The following is a 13,229-nucleotide window of genomic DNA, read 5'->3' on the forward strand; positions in this document are numbered from 1 at the left end:
GCTGATAAGTATGCCATGCTTACACTCCCTCACATTTCTTCTGTACTGAAAGTATTGTAATTGTACTGTCTCCCTTTTATTGTAAAGCGCTGCACAAACTGTTGGCGCTATATAAATCCTGTATAATAATAATAATAACAGGGGGCAACCTATACTTTGTGCTGGATAATGGATTGAGAATTGGCCACTATCCTCACATGGCTGTATCATTAATGTTTTCAAGTCTATGATGAAGTCATATACACATAGAACATTTATCTGTTGTTGACATCTGCATTGTGAGCTCTTTATTGAATATTCGCCACTAATGCTTCAAGCAACTATTTGTGCGAGGGAGATTCACCTTTATGCTAAATGCATTTGGGATGATAGACCTCTACAGCAAGCCACTATAACCTTTTTCCTCCTCTGGACCACACACAGCTGTGTTCTTCATGGTTTCTATGCTTATAAGTACACCTGGTTCAAGCACCATATATCTAGCAGAGTTACTAGCCAATTTATTTTCAATTATAAAGTACACCGGAATTCATCTATCTTGCTTTTTGGCCATACTACTAGGCCTTGAGATGAAATGATTTATTTAATACACTTTGGTTATGGCCAGAAAGACGGACTGTGAGAGAAAGATGGACTGTGAGGGCAAACATCAATTTAGCAGCTGCACACCTTGTTTAATCAAGTGGCCACTCTTTTCATCCTAATTCTCTGTGGCTGTCCCTTTATTTTTGAGAGCTCCCAATTTAATTTATTCAACATGAATAATGAAACAGTTGTATATAAAGATGTTTTTTGATCCAGCAGATCCATTGACGTGGCCTTCGACCCATAAGTGTTTTTAATGGGTCTATGTATGTGTATATTTTGTCTTGGTTTTTAATCAATAAAGATAGTAGTGCAGTCATTGATATCTGTCGGTATTTAATTTTCATTACCCAAATTCTTAATTATTCGGGTTGAGAAGTTGAGCTAAAACACCTTTCTTTTATGTAAGGGATGTTTTGACATAAGCTTTTGTGGTGAGCTCCCACCCCTTATTTATAGGTTTATATAACAATTATAAAGCAAGACACAAAAGTATAAAACTAACAAAAAAAAAATCCACAAAACAGCACATTATTCAGCAGGTGGCTAAGCATAGGTCTTACACAGTGAGTTGCATAGACAGATAAAATGTTTTTATTCTTTCCTTGTACACAGCAAAATAGGTGATTCTACCACAAAAAATGGATTTTATAAGCAAAGTCAACTGGTGCATTCTCAAAAAACTAATTGTATTTATTGGACAGTAATGTCTGCAGTGGCAATCAGAACATATCATCTGCTTTGATTTACATTCCTGTGATCACAACAGCAAAGTAAGCGAGATAAAAGACCTTTTGGTTTGGCATCCACCTACATCATCTTTAAATCCGGAGTTTCACTTAGTTTAAGTGGAATATCTTTGTTACCAGTGCACATCCATATCAAGATCATTCCATTGTTATACACATCTGTGCCAGCAGAGGGAAAGCTGTCGTCCTTGATCCCTTAAAAACATTTCACTTACAGCCTTGCCATCCATTCCTGCTTTGTTTGATTAAATGGGGCAGAAACAGCTTTATGAGGGAAAAAAAAACTAAAAATAAATATGCTAATATGTAAAAAATTTAACAAAATTTAAACATAAAAATTGTACTAGGTGGTGGGAAAAAGGCTGGGTCTGGACCATCATTTGTCTCTTAGCACTAGTAAAGTTCAGTGTTTTGTCTTTTCCACCATGTTTTAAAAGGCGATCCCCTCTCATTTTTTTTCAATAGGACCTAATTTGTCTCACAGATTAGCAGATTTTGCTACTTTTGATTCTTAGCTATGCTCTGACGAGCACCTATACTCTCTTTGCTTGTCCCTGTTTCTTATGTTGTCTGGTTTTTATCCTGTCACCTGCAAAGGTGCGTCTGAGAACCACAACCTGAAGCACTCACTAGTAAACTTCATCACCCCAGGTGGGATGCTCTGGTGAATATCTGGTGTGTGTGTGCTTAGACTCTACACCTCTGCACTTTACTTTTAAGTGCAGAGGTGCACTTTTGCACTCTATTTAATGTGCAGATACCACAAAGGTATCAAGTATCCACTATCCACTTTTTCTGCAGCAATCAGGTTCTCTTTGTGGTCAGCTGCTATCTTCACATGTCTGAGTGCCACAACTTGGTAAACCTACTAGTAAAGTCCATCACTCCTTTTTGGATGTTCTGGTAAAGATCTGGTGTGTGTATGTTTTTAGTCTTTGTACCTCAGGCATTTTAGGAGCTTGTGACGAGCGCGGTGTCATACCCCAGCCCTTCTCACCAAACTCGTGACCGAAGGACTAGCCAATCCAACACCACGATGTCACGTGCGTAACAATGCCACGCCCAGCTGCACCCTGCACAACGATTTTCCAGCTAATTGGACCACAATCTATGTACCGGCAGCCTGGGAGCGATTGTTACTGGGTCAGGTTAATTACGCAATTAACCCTTCACACTGCCACCACCTCCTTTTTATACAGAGAAAGAGGAAACTCAGCAATACACTAGGATGATTGGTTAACCGTCAGTATCCCTACAGACCGGTTATACAGAGGGTTAAATACTCATAGTAGCGCTCTTCAGCGGCAGGGATTCGTAAGTTATATTCAGGAGCTATAGAAACAGTTCAACACTTTTAGAAAGTAAGATTTATTACCAAAAGGTCAAAAGGGTGCAGTAGAAATATGTACAGAAAGAAGATGTAACCAATATATATATATATATATATATATATATATATATATATATAAATAAACAGAGCATAAAAGCACAGCAAACAGATAACAGAAAGGAGTTTAAAGGGTTAAAGTACTTGCCAGTCAGCCTTGGTTTTAAGCAGCTTCAAGTCTCATGACCAAAAGGATGCTTTAATCTCCGACTGTTAGTTTCGATATTAAGGCAGGGAGATCTTCTTTTCTCTTTCTCTGAGAGATGTTGCACGCAGAAAATCCTCACTTCCCTGACTACACCCAAAACATAACAGCTTCTTTTTCTACACAACATCAACTGGTATCTTCACTACCTTATTTGGCAAGAGAATAGTTTAAACAGCTACACTGAATGCATTCCTGAGGGAGGGGGTGGAATGAGGGGATACAGAAGACTTTTTAATACAGTGAGAACCTGTGCCTGGCTCTTGTATGCACGATACTACACCTTTCCTCCCCCCCTCAGGTGATGGCATATGAGTTTAAGAGCAATACCAAAATGTAGAAGTTTGGGGTAAAATGGAGAACCTCTCCCTGTGGGCATGATTGTGACAGGGCTTACATCTTCACTGTAGGGGAGAATTATTATCAATTTTCTTCCTCACCATTCAGCCTAGCCACGGCACCTCAGGTGTTCAAGATTGTGGGGTACATGGATGAACTTCTAATGCAGATGGAGTATCAGTCAGAACTGAATTACAACCTGTACATCCCCATTTGGATCCTGGAATAGTTTTGATGGGTTTTTAAAACTTGAAAAGTCCTTACAGATTAATTTACTTTACTTGAAATACTCGAAGTTGACTTTGGACACCAATCAGGCCAAAAAAGTTCCTTCTAGCAGAAGAACTGTAGAAACTACAACTTCATGTTTGCTTACTGCTTACTTGCAGCTGGTTCTCCATTTTTCACTGCATGAGGGTTTTGGGTTTCATGGTTGCTGTCATTTGGGGCTATTTGTTATGCACAACACAACACAACACAACACAACACAACACAACACAAGATCATTGTAGAACATAATTCTATTGCAGTGGAACAAGTCTTTTATGTTTCGACACGGAAATCAAGGTAAGTCACCTGATAGGGAAGTCTTCACCTAGGTGACTTCATTCTCCCTTGCTGCCATCCAGGAAGTAATTTCTTCCTCTGCTCAGAAAAATAGTAACATAGACACCAGCAATATCCTATTTTAAGGATGTATTAGTAATTACTAATTTATATCTGCCTGGAATTCAGCTTTAAGGTGGTTTCTGAAGTTGTAATAGACATTTAATGGCTCCTTTTAACTATGGTCGACCTGTTTTTATATAAAAAAATGGCTCCCTATTGGCATTAATGTACCATTTTTCCACAGATTAAAAAATATAGACATTAGTCTATGTTACACATATATATATATAAATATACACTGCTCAAAAAAATTAAAGGAACACTTTTTATCAGAGTATAGCATCAAGTCAATTAAACTCCTGGGATAGTTATCTGGTTAGTTAAGTAGCAAAGGGGCTGTTAATCAGTTTCAGCTGCTTTGATGAAATTAACAACAGGCGCACTAGATGGGCAACAATGAGACAACCCCCAAAACAGGAATGGTTTTACAGGTGGAAGCCACTGACATTCTTTTTCCTACTCATCTTTTCTGACTGTTTTTCACAAGTTTTGCATTTGGTTAGGGTCAGTGTCATTACTGGTAGCATGAGGCCTTATCTGGACCCTACAGAGGTTGCACAGGCAGTCCAACTCCTCCAGGATGGCACATTAATATGTGCCATTGCCAGAAGGTTTGCTGTGTCTCCCAGCACAGTCTCAAGAGCATGGAAGAGATTACAGGAGACAGGCTGTTACTCTTGGAGAGCTGGAGAGGGCTGTAGAATGTCCTTAACCCATCAGCAGGACCAGTATCTGCTCCTTTGTGTAAGTAGGAACAGGATGAGCACTGCCAGAGTCCTACAAAATAACCTCCATAAGGCCACTGGTGTGAATGTCTCTGACCAAACAATCAGAAACAGACTTTATGAGGGTGGCCTAAGGGCCCGACGTTCTCTATTGGACCCTTTGTTCACTGCCTGGCACCATAGACCTCAATTGACATTTGCCATTGAACACCAGAATTGGCAGGTATCACGTACCTGGTGACAGAGGTCAATGGAGAGGGGGCTTCCCTTGTGGCTAAGTTCCAAACTCCCCTGAAGGTGGGATAGCAGGAGTCAGGCCCAGAGTAGCACAGGTCATCTGTGGGAGTGCTTGTTTGGTGGTCCACCCAGGAGCACGGCTGATGCGCTGAGATGGGATCTGCAGGCAGGGGGCACCTGTGCGCAGTATGCAGGTCTTCCAGAGAACAGAGGATCACAGGATAACCAGTTCGAGCCAAGGTTGGGAGCCAGGTGGGGATCAGAGCAGACGTAGTCAAAAGGGATAGACAAGGTCATACACAGAGAGCAGGAGAGAAGATCTGTTAGACAAGCTGGAGTCAGGTCGGGGTTAAACGGAGCAGACAGGCCCAGGAGCAAGCCGAGTCATTAACAGGAAATCACAAGTCAGGATAGCAAGGGACAAAGGTACTAGGGAGCCAGAGATCAACCAGCACCTGAGAGTAGTGAGCCAATGTGAACTTCTGCGGCCATGCAAGGTACTGGCAGGGCTGCCAGATCTCCTAACACCTCTGTCGAGGACAGAGCCCTGACAGCAGGTCGGCCACTGGTGCTCTGTGCTTGTCACAGATGAGAGCAGGTTCACACTGAGCACATGTGACAGACGTGAAAGGGTCTGGAGAAGCCATGGAGAATGTTATGCTACCTGTAACATCGTTCAGCATGAACGTTTTGGTGGTGGGTCTGGGGAGACATATCCATGGAGGGACGCACAGACCTCTACAGGCTAGACAATGACACCCTGACTTCTATTATGTATTGGGGTGAAATCCTTGGACCCATTGTCAGACCCTACACTGGTGGGTCTTGGGTTCCTCCTGGTGTACGAAAATGCCCGGCCTCATGTTGGCGAGAATATGCAAGCAGTTCCTGGAGTATGAAGAAATTGATACCATTGAATGGCCCCCACACTTGCCTGACCTAAATCCAATAGAACACCTCTGGGATATTATGTTTCGGTCCATCCAACACCACCAGGTTGCACCTCAGACTGTCCAGGAGCTCAGTGATGCCTTGGTCCAGATCTGGGAGGAAATACCCCAGGACACCATCTGTCATCTCATTAGGAGCATGCCCCAACATTGTCAGGCATGCATACAAGCATGTGGGGGACAAACTACTGAGTACCATTCGGAGTTGCTGCAATGGATTTTCAGCAAAATGGACTAGCCTGCTGCATAATTTTTTCACTTTGATTTTCAGGGTGTCTTTGAATTCAGTCCTCTGTAGGTTGATAATTTCCATTTCAATCAAATAATGGGGCACCCTTACGTTCCTAACACATTAACCAGTCCATATCAGTATAGATATTCAGCATGATATTTTTCCCATTGAGATCTGAAGTGTTTTCAAAGCATTCCTTTAATTTTTTTGAGCAGTGTATATTGTAGCCATAGGGGTGTAACTACTGGAGAGTGCAAAATCTGGTGCAGCTGTGCATGGTAGCCAATCAGATTCTACCTTCAGCTTGTTCAATTAAGCATAGATAAAAAAAATTGTAAATATAGGCATCCTGTAAATGATGGTTTGGCCCCCACAGAGCTCTAATCCATGCATCATGGAATCTGTCTGGGATTACATGAAGAGATAGTAGGATTTGAGGCAGCCTACACCTATTGAAGATCTGTTGTTAGTTCTGCAAGATGTTTAGAACAATCTACCTCCCGAGTTTCTTCAAAAACCGTGTGCAAGTGTACCTAGAAGAAGTGATGCTGTTTTGAAGGTAAATAATGGTCACACCAAATATTGATTTGATTTGCATTTCTCTTCTGTTCATTTACTTTTTTTACTCAGTTTGTTAATTGATAGTAATTAACTAATACCACTTCTATTTCTGAAAGCTTTCCTAATTTACATTTGTTCACATCTGTCTAAAACTATTGCACGGTACTGTATATACTGTATATACAGTGCTCAGCGGAAATGAGTACACCCTTTTTCAAAGGTAAGATTTTAATCAATATTTCAATGAACACAAGAACATTTTCAAAAATGTTGACAAAACTGAGTTTTACAGAAATCATTTGTTTAGCTCATTACATGAAAGAAAGGTTAATAAAATAATTTTAGATTACAAAATCTTTAGTTTTACTCAAATTAGTTGATGCAAAAATAAATACACCCCACAACAAAAACTACTACATCTAGTATTTTGTATGACCTCCATGATTTGTAAGGACAGCACCAAGTCTTCTGTGCATGGAATGACCAAGTTGGCAACATATTGCAACACTGATCTTTTTCCATTCTTCAAGAAAGACCTCTTTTAGAGCCTGGATGCTGGATGGAGAGTGATGCTCAACTTGTCCCTTCAGTATTCCCCATAGGTGTTCAATTGGGTTCAGATCAGGAGACATACTTGGCCACTGAATCACTTTCACCCTGTTCTTCTTCAGAAATGCAACAGTGGCTTTAGATGTGTGTTTGAGATCATTGTCTTATATGGAAAAGTGCATGACAACCAAGGGCACGGAGTGATGATAGCATCTTCTCTTTCAATATAGAGCAGTACATCTGTGAATTCATGTTACCACCAATGAAATGCAGCTCCTCGACACCAGCAGCACTCATGCTGTCCCACAGAAGGACACAGCCACCACCATGTTTCACTGTAGGCACCATGCATTTTTCTTTGTACTCCTAACCTTTGCTACACCATACAATTTTGAAGCCATTAGTTCCAAAAACATTTATCTTGGTCTTATCACTTCAGAGTACAGAGTCCAAGTAGTCTTCTCTTTTTCAGCATGGGCCCTGGCAAATTCTAGGTGGGCTTCTTTTGTGCATTGGCTTTAGGAAATGCTTCCTTCGTGGACGACACCCATGCATGCTATTTCTCTGCAGTGTACGCCATATTGTGTCACGGGAAATAAACACCCCAGATTGGCTTTATACTTCTTTAGCTAACTGCAGTGAACTTGCATGGCAATTTTCTTCAACCTTTCTCATCAGAAAGATGCTTCTGTCGAGGTGTTAACTTCCATGGAGGGCCTGGACGTCTCTGTGAGATGGTTGCAGTTCCATCTTTGTTAAATTTTTGTTTCACTTTTGCTACAGTATTCTGACTGATAAGTAAAGCTTTGCTGATTTTCTTGTAGCCTTCACCTTTCTTGTGTAAAGAAATTATTTTCTTTCTCAGACCTTGTGACATTTCTCTTCCATGTGGTGCCATTGCTGACAGCATGAAATAGGAAGGGGTTTTCTTTGTTAACCACTTCCCATTCGCCCTATAGCAGAAGTACTGCTACAGGAGTGGAACAGGTGTGCAAAATCATGTATATATATGTGATTTCGCATTTCCGGGTAGGGTGCGCACCCATTTGTGGCCACGGCTGTCAATCACCGGGTCCCAGCAGGTGATTACTTGCCGGCGCCCAGTGATTGCCAAGCATCTCCGATGAGGGGGGGGACTGTTCGTAAACAAAACAGTTCTCACCCCTGTCAGCTCCTGCACACTGCTTTGCATGGCTGTGCATAGCTCAGCCATGCAAAGCAGTGTGCTTATAGTGAGGCACAAACACACAGCCCCACAGTAAAACACACACAGCACACAGTTAACCTTTTGATTGCCCAATGTGTTAACCCCTTCCTTCCCAGTGCAATTAGTACAGTGTCAGTGCTTTTTATTAGCACTGATCACTGAATTGATGTCACTGGGGATGTCAGTGACACCAAGTCAGCGCCCCACTGTGTCAGAATGCCAACTGCAGTCCCGCTATAAGTCACTGATCTTCGCCATTGCTAGAAAAAAAAAAATTCCAGTATATATACACCACCATTTGTAAAAGCTATAACTTTCACGGAAACCAATTAATTTACTTGTATTGGGATTTTTTTTAAAAAAAAAGACATTTAGCAGAATACATTTTGGCCTAAATTTATGACGAAATTAGAATTTTAATTTTTTTTACTGGACATGTTTAATAGGAAAAAGTCAAAAATATGTTTTTTTTCTAAAAATTGTCGGACTGTTTTTTTATAGTGGGACATCGCCGCAGCTCACATTCCCTCCAAACCCGTCCCCTCTCACACAACTACCCCCTCATCACGCCTCTCCCTCTACACAATATGCAGAGACTTCGTCGCTGCTCAAACTCCCTCCAACCCTGTCCCCTCTCACTCAGCTACCCCCTCATCACCCCTCTCCCACGGCCCCACCACTGCTCTGACCTCCAACCCACCCAACATTCCCCACACTGAAGCCCCCCAACCACTCCACACCTTCGACCTTACTACCATCGAGGAGGTCTCCAAGGTTTTCTCTGATGCCCGCCTCACCATCTGCCCCCTCGACCCTATCCCCTCACAACTCCTACGACCTCCCTCCCCCTCCATCCTACGCTCCCTCACCCATATCTTTAATCTCTCCCTCTCTTCCGGCACATTCCCCTCCCCTCTGAAGCATCACCCCCATACTTAAAAAGCCCTCCCTGGACCCCAATGACCCGAACAACCTCAGACCCATCTCCCTGCTTCCATTCATATCCAAACTCCTCAAGCACTTAGTCTACACTTGCCTAAGCTCTCACCTCAACGACAACAACTTCCTCAATCCCCTACAGTCCGACTTCCGTCCCCTACACTCCACCGAAACTGCCTTACTCAAACTCTCCAACGACATTCTAACCGCCAAATCTAATGGCCACTATTCAGTGCTCCTACTCCTTGACCTCTCCACGGCCTTCGACACAGTCGACCACCCCCTCCTCCTCAAAAAACTACACTCCCTCTGTCCCTCAGAGATTCCGCTCTCTCCTGGCTCTCATCCTACCTATCACAACGCTCTTTCAGCGTTACCTATAACGCTACCACCACCCCCTCACTCCCCCTCTCTGTTGGGGTCCCTCAAGGCTCTGTCGTCGGGCCCCTTCTCTTCTCCATCTACACCTCCTCCCTTGGCCAACTCATACACTCTCATGGCTTCAACTACCACCTCTATGCCGACGACACACAAATCTATCTCTCAACCCCTCGCCTCATCCCCTCAGTCTCTGCCCGAATCACAAACCTACTGAACGACATATCAGACTGTATGTCGCTCCACTTCCTTAAACTGAGCCTCTCCAAAACCAAGCTCCAAGTCTTCCCCCCAGCCCGCACACCACCCCCTAATGACTTCTACATCACGTCCAACAATGACACTATCAGGCCTGCCCCGCAGGCCAGAGTACTTGGTGTCATTCTGGACTCCAACCTATCCTTCCAGCTCCAAGTCCAATCATTAACAAACTCATGCAGACTCCACCTCCGCAACATTGCCAAAATCTGCACGTTCCTAACCCCAGAAACCACTAAACAGCTCATCCACTCCCTCATCATATCACGACTCGATTACTGCAACTCCCTCCTCACTGGTCTGCCTCACCACAGTCTATCCAAACTTCAGTCGATCCTGAATACGGCAGCCAGACTCATTCACCTTACCAACTGCTCCATTTCCACCACCCCCCTTTGCCAATCCCTCCAGTGGCTTCCGATTGCGCAATGGATCAAATTCAAAATCCTAACACTGACGTACAAAGCTGTCCACCATACTGCCTCAAATTACATCACTGACCTAATATCAAAGTACCGCCCAGCACGCACACTCCGCTCCTCACAAGACCTCCTTCTCTCTAGTTCCCTGGTCTCCTCCTCCCATGCCCGCCTCCAGGATTTCTCCAGGGTGTCACCCATCCTCTGGAACTCCTTGCCCCAACCCATCAGACTATCACCTACTCTCCTCTCCTTTAGGCGTACCCTGAAAACCCACCTCTTCAGGGAAGCCTACCCCACCCCCTGCTAATTTTCCGACCTCCTCCACTCTTCCTACCACTCCATCCCCCACAGCTATATCCTCCTGTACCACTATCTCCTCCCTCCTAGATTGTAAGCTCGAAAGAGCAGGGCCCTCGAACCCCTCGTGTATCGCATTGTATTGTTACTGTACTGTCGCATGTTCTGTCCCCCTTTGTTATGTACAGCACTGAGTGAACTTTTGGCGCTTTATAAATACTGTATTATAATAATAATAATAATAGTGCAAAAAATAAAAAATGCACAGGCGATCAAATACCACCAAAAGAAAGCTCTATTTGTGGGAAAAAAAGAACGGAAATTTCATTTGGATGCAGTGTTGCACGACTGCGCAATTGTCAGTTAAAGTAAAGCAGCACTATAACGCAAAAAATGGCCTGGTTAGGAAGGGGGGTAAATCCTCAGGAGGGCAAGTGGTTAAGTAACGCGCTTTTATAAACAACTGCTTTCTGGACACTTGTTTAATGAATAATTAGACTCACCTGTAGTTGAATTCTTGTATGTTAAGATTGTGTTGTCTAAAATTTAGCTTTGCTCCAAAGACTTTCATTAGGGTGTATCCATTTTTGCAACATGGTCTTGAATAAATTTATTAGGAAAAATATTTTTTTGTGTGAAAATTAACAAATCTTGTTTGCAATCAATGGCCTGCATTTGTGGGAGTATTTTGTAGTATAGTGTTCCATAGAAAATGTTGATTCTGAAAGAAAAGTAAAGGTTTTCTGACTAATCTGCTGTGGTGTACTCATTTATACTGAGCACTATATAACTTGATTTATTCTGTTAATTTTGTTTATGTACATACATATAAACATGTAGATCTGAATAATTATTCCTTTCTCGGGGATATCCAGTACAAACAAATCTCCCAAATATAGATCTGCTCTATGTTCTCGTTAGTTATGTGATTTGTGTCAAGTAGTAGTTTTACTATCCTTTCATGTCATGTAGTAGTTTTACTATCCTCTATGGATCACTTTTCAACAGAAGTATTTATTTAATCTTACATATTTGCAAATGTGAGGGCTTTTCCTATATTCATGTATACTAAAATGGATGTATTCGACCTTCATAATTAAAAGCATCTTAATTAAGGTTAATGAATTGATTCATTTTTCTTATTAAATCCACAGAGCTAATAAAGTATATTCTTCTCTACTAGATTTAAACATGCATTAATCAATCAAATAATTAATTGGCCAGAATTTACATAAAAAAATATATTTTTGCTTATTTTTTTGTAATCTGCTTGTATAGTTTCTTAGCTCATGGCAGAAACTCATCAACTGGGAACATCTATTTTCTTGTTCATTAAGCAAACAAAAGGTCAGCGTGTCCTTAAAGTAGAGAATTTGCTGTGAGACAATCCAGGAACAGAATTAGGTTATATTAGCTAAAAAGTGATGAGCTCAATCTATTTAAAGAGAATGAACAAGCCAAACCTTCAGTGAGTGTGAGCTAATCCAGTGCAGTGATCCTTAAAGTGAATTGTTTGTGTTATTTTGTATATTTCCTTTAATAATTTAGCAATAAAAAATGATTTATTTCTTGTAACAAAGTTAATATGTAATATAAACCCATTCCAGTTGGTTTCCCATGAGACCATTAGGAGATCTAAACATTGGAGGTCTTTCATGGGCATTCCAGTCATGTGATCACTATGACAAGTTACTGTCACAGTAATCATGTGATCAAGAGTCCCCATTGGCCCGAATTTCACTGTGTGGCCTTGAGCTGTCATTGACAGTGAGCACTGAGTACAAAACAGTGATGTTAGCCATACACGTATTTGTGGCAGCACTTATTTATTTATGTGTAAGGGTTGAATATGGATATTTCAAACTTTCTTAATTTCTGCATTTAGAAAAATCTTTCCTATAGCTGTTGTGCTAGAAACAGTCCCATGTGGATCAAAGTAAAAACATCAGATATGGTCAGATACAAAAAGCTTTCAGTGTGTAAGTAGATGAGGGTTTTTTATTAGAAATCTCAGTATACTCTACAGACTTTCAAGGTCCCATTTTGTATTCACTCTTTATTTGTTGATTTTAAATTTTTGTAAACCAGTGTTTGTCAACTAGGGTTCTGAGCAGTCCTCAGGGGATTCACTGCAATCTACCTATCAGTCACAGGCCGCTGATGGGTAGATTGAATCCCTTCTGCTGACTCATGCACAGCTACAGATGCAAGCTCTGCTTGTGTAGCTGTGCAGTGCTGCTCCACGCTGGCCTTTCTTCACCCCCTGTCCATCCTGGGTGCTTGTATGGGACATCACCCAGAATGGACAGGATGTCAAGATTGGAGGAGGGGACGGTAGAGAACAGTGAAGAGGACTCATCATATCCGCTTCCCTGTTTAGCTCTGCAAATGAAGGAGACCACTGCCCTGCCATATGCCCTGATTCCAAGTAAGGTGCCCTGATCCAGGGGCGGACTGACAATCCATGGGGCCCCCGGGCAATAGGGGATCATGGGGCCCCTGTGTCCTTGCCCAAACTGAAAAAAGCCTATGAAAAAGCT

The sequence above is a fragment of the Staurois parvus genome, unplaced genomic scaffold (assembly GCF_062004578.1).
Source record: "Staurois parvus isolate SC_StPar_1 unplaced genomic scaffold, SC_StPar_1.0 ptg000392l, whole genome shotgun sequence".
In the NCBI taxonomy this organism is placed as follows: domain Eukaryota; kingdom Metazoa; phylum Chordata; class Amphibia; order Anura; family Ranidae; genus Staurois; species Staurois parvus.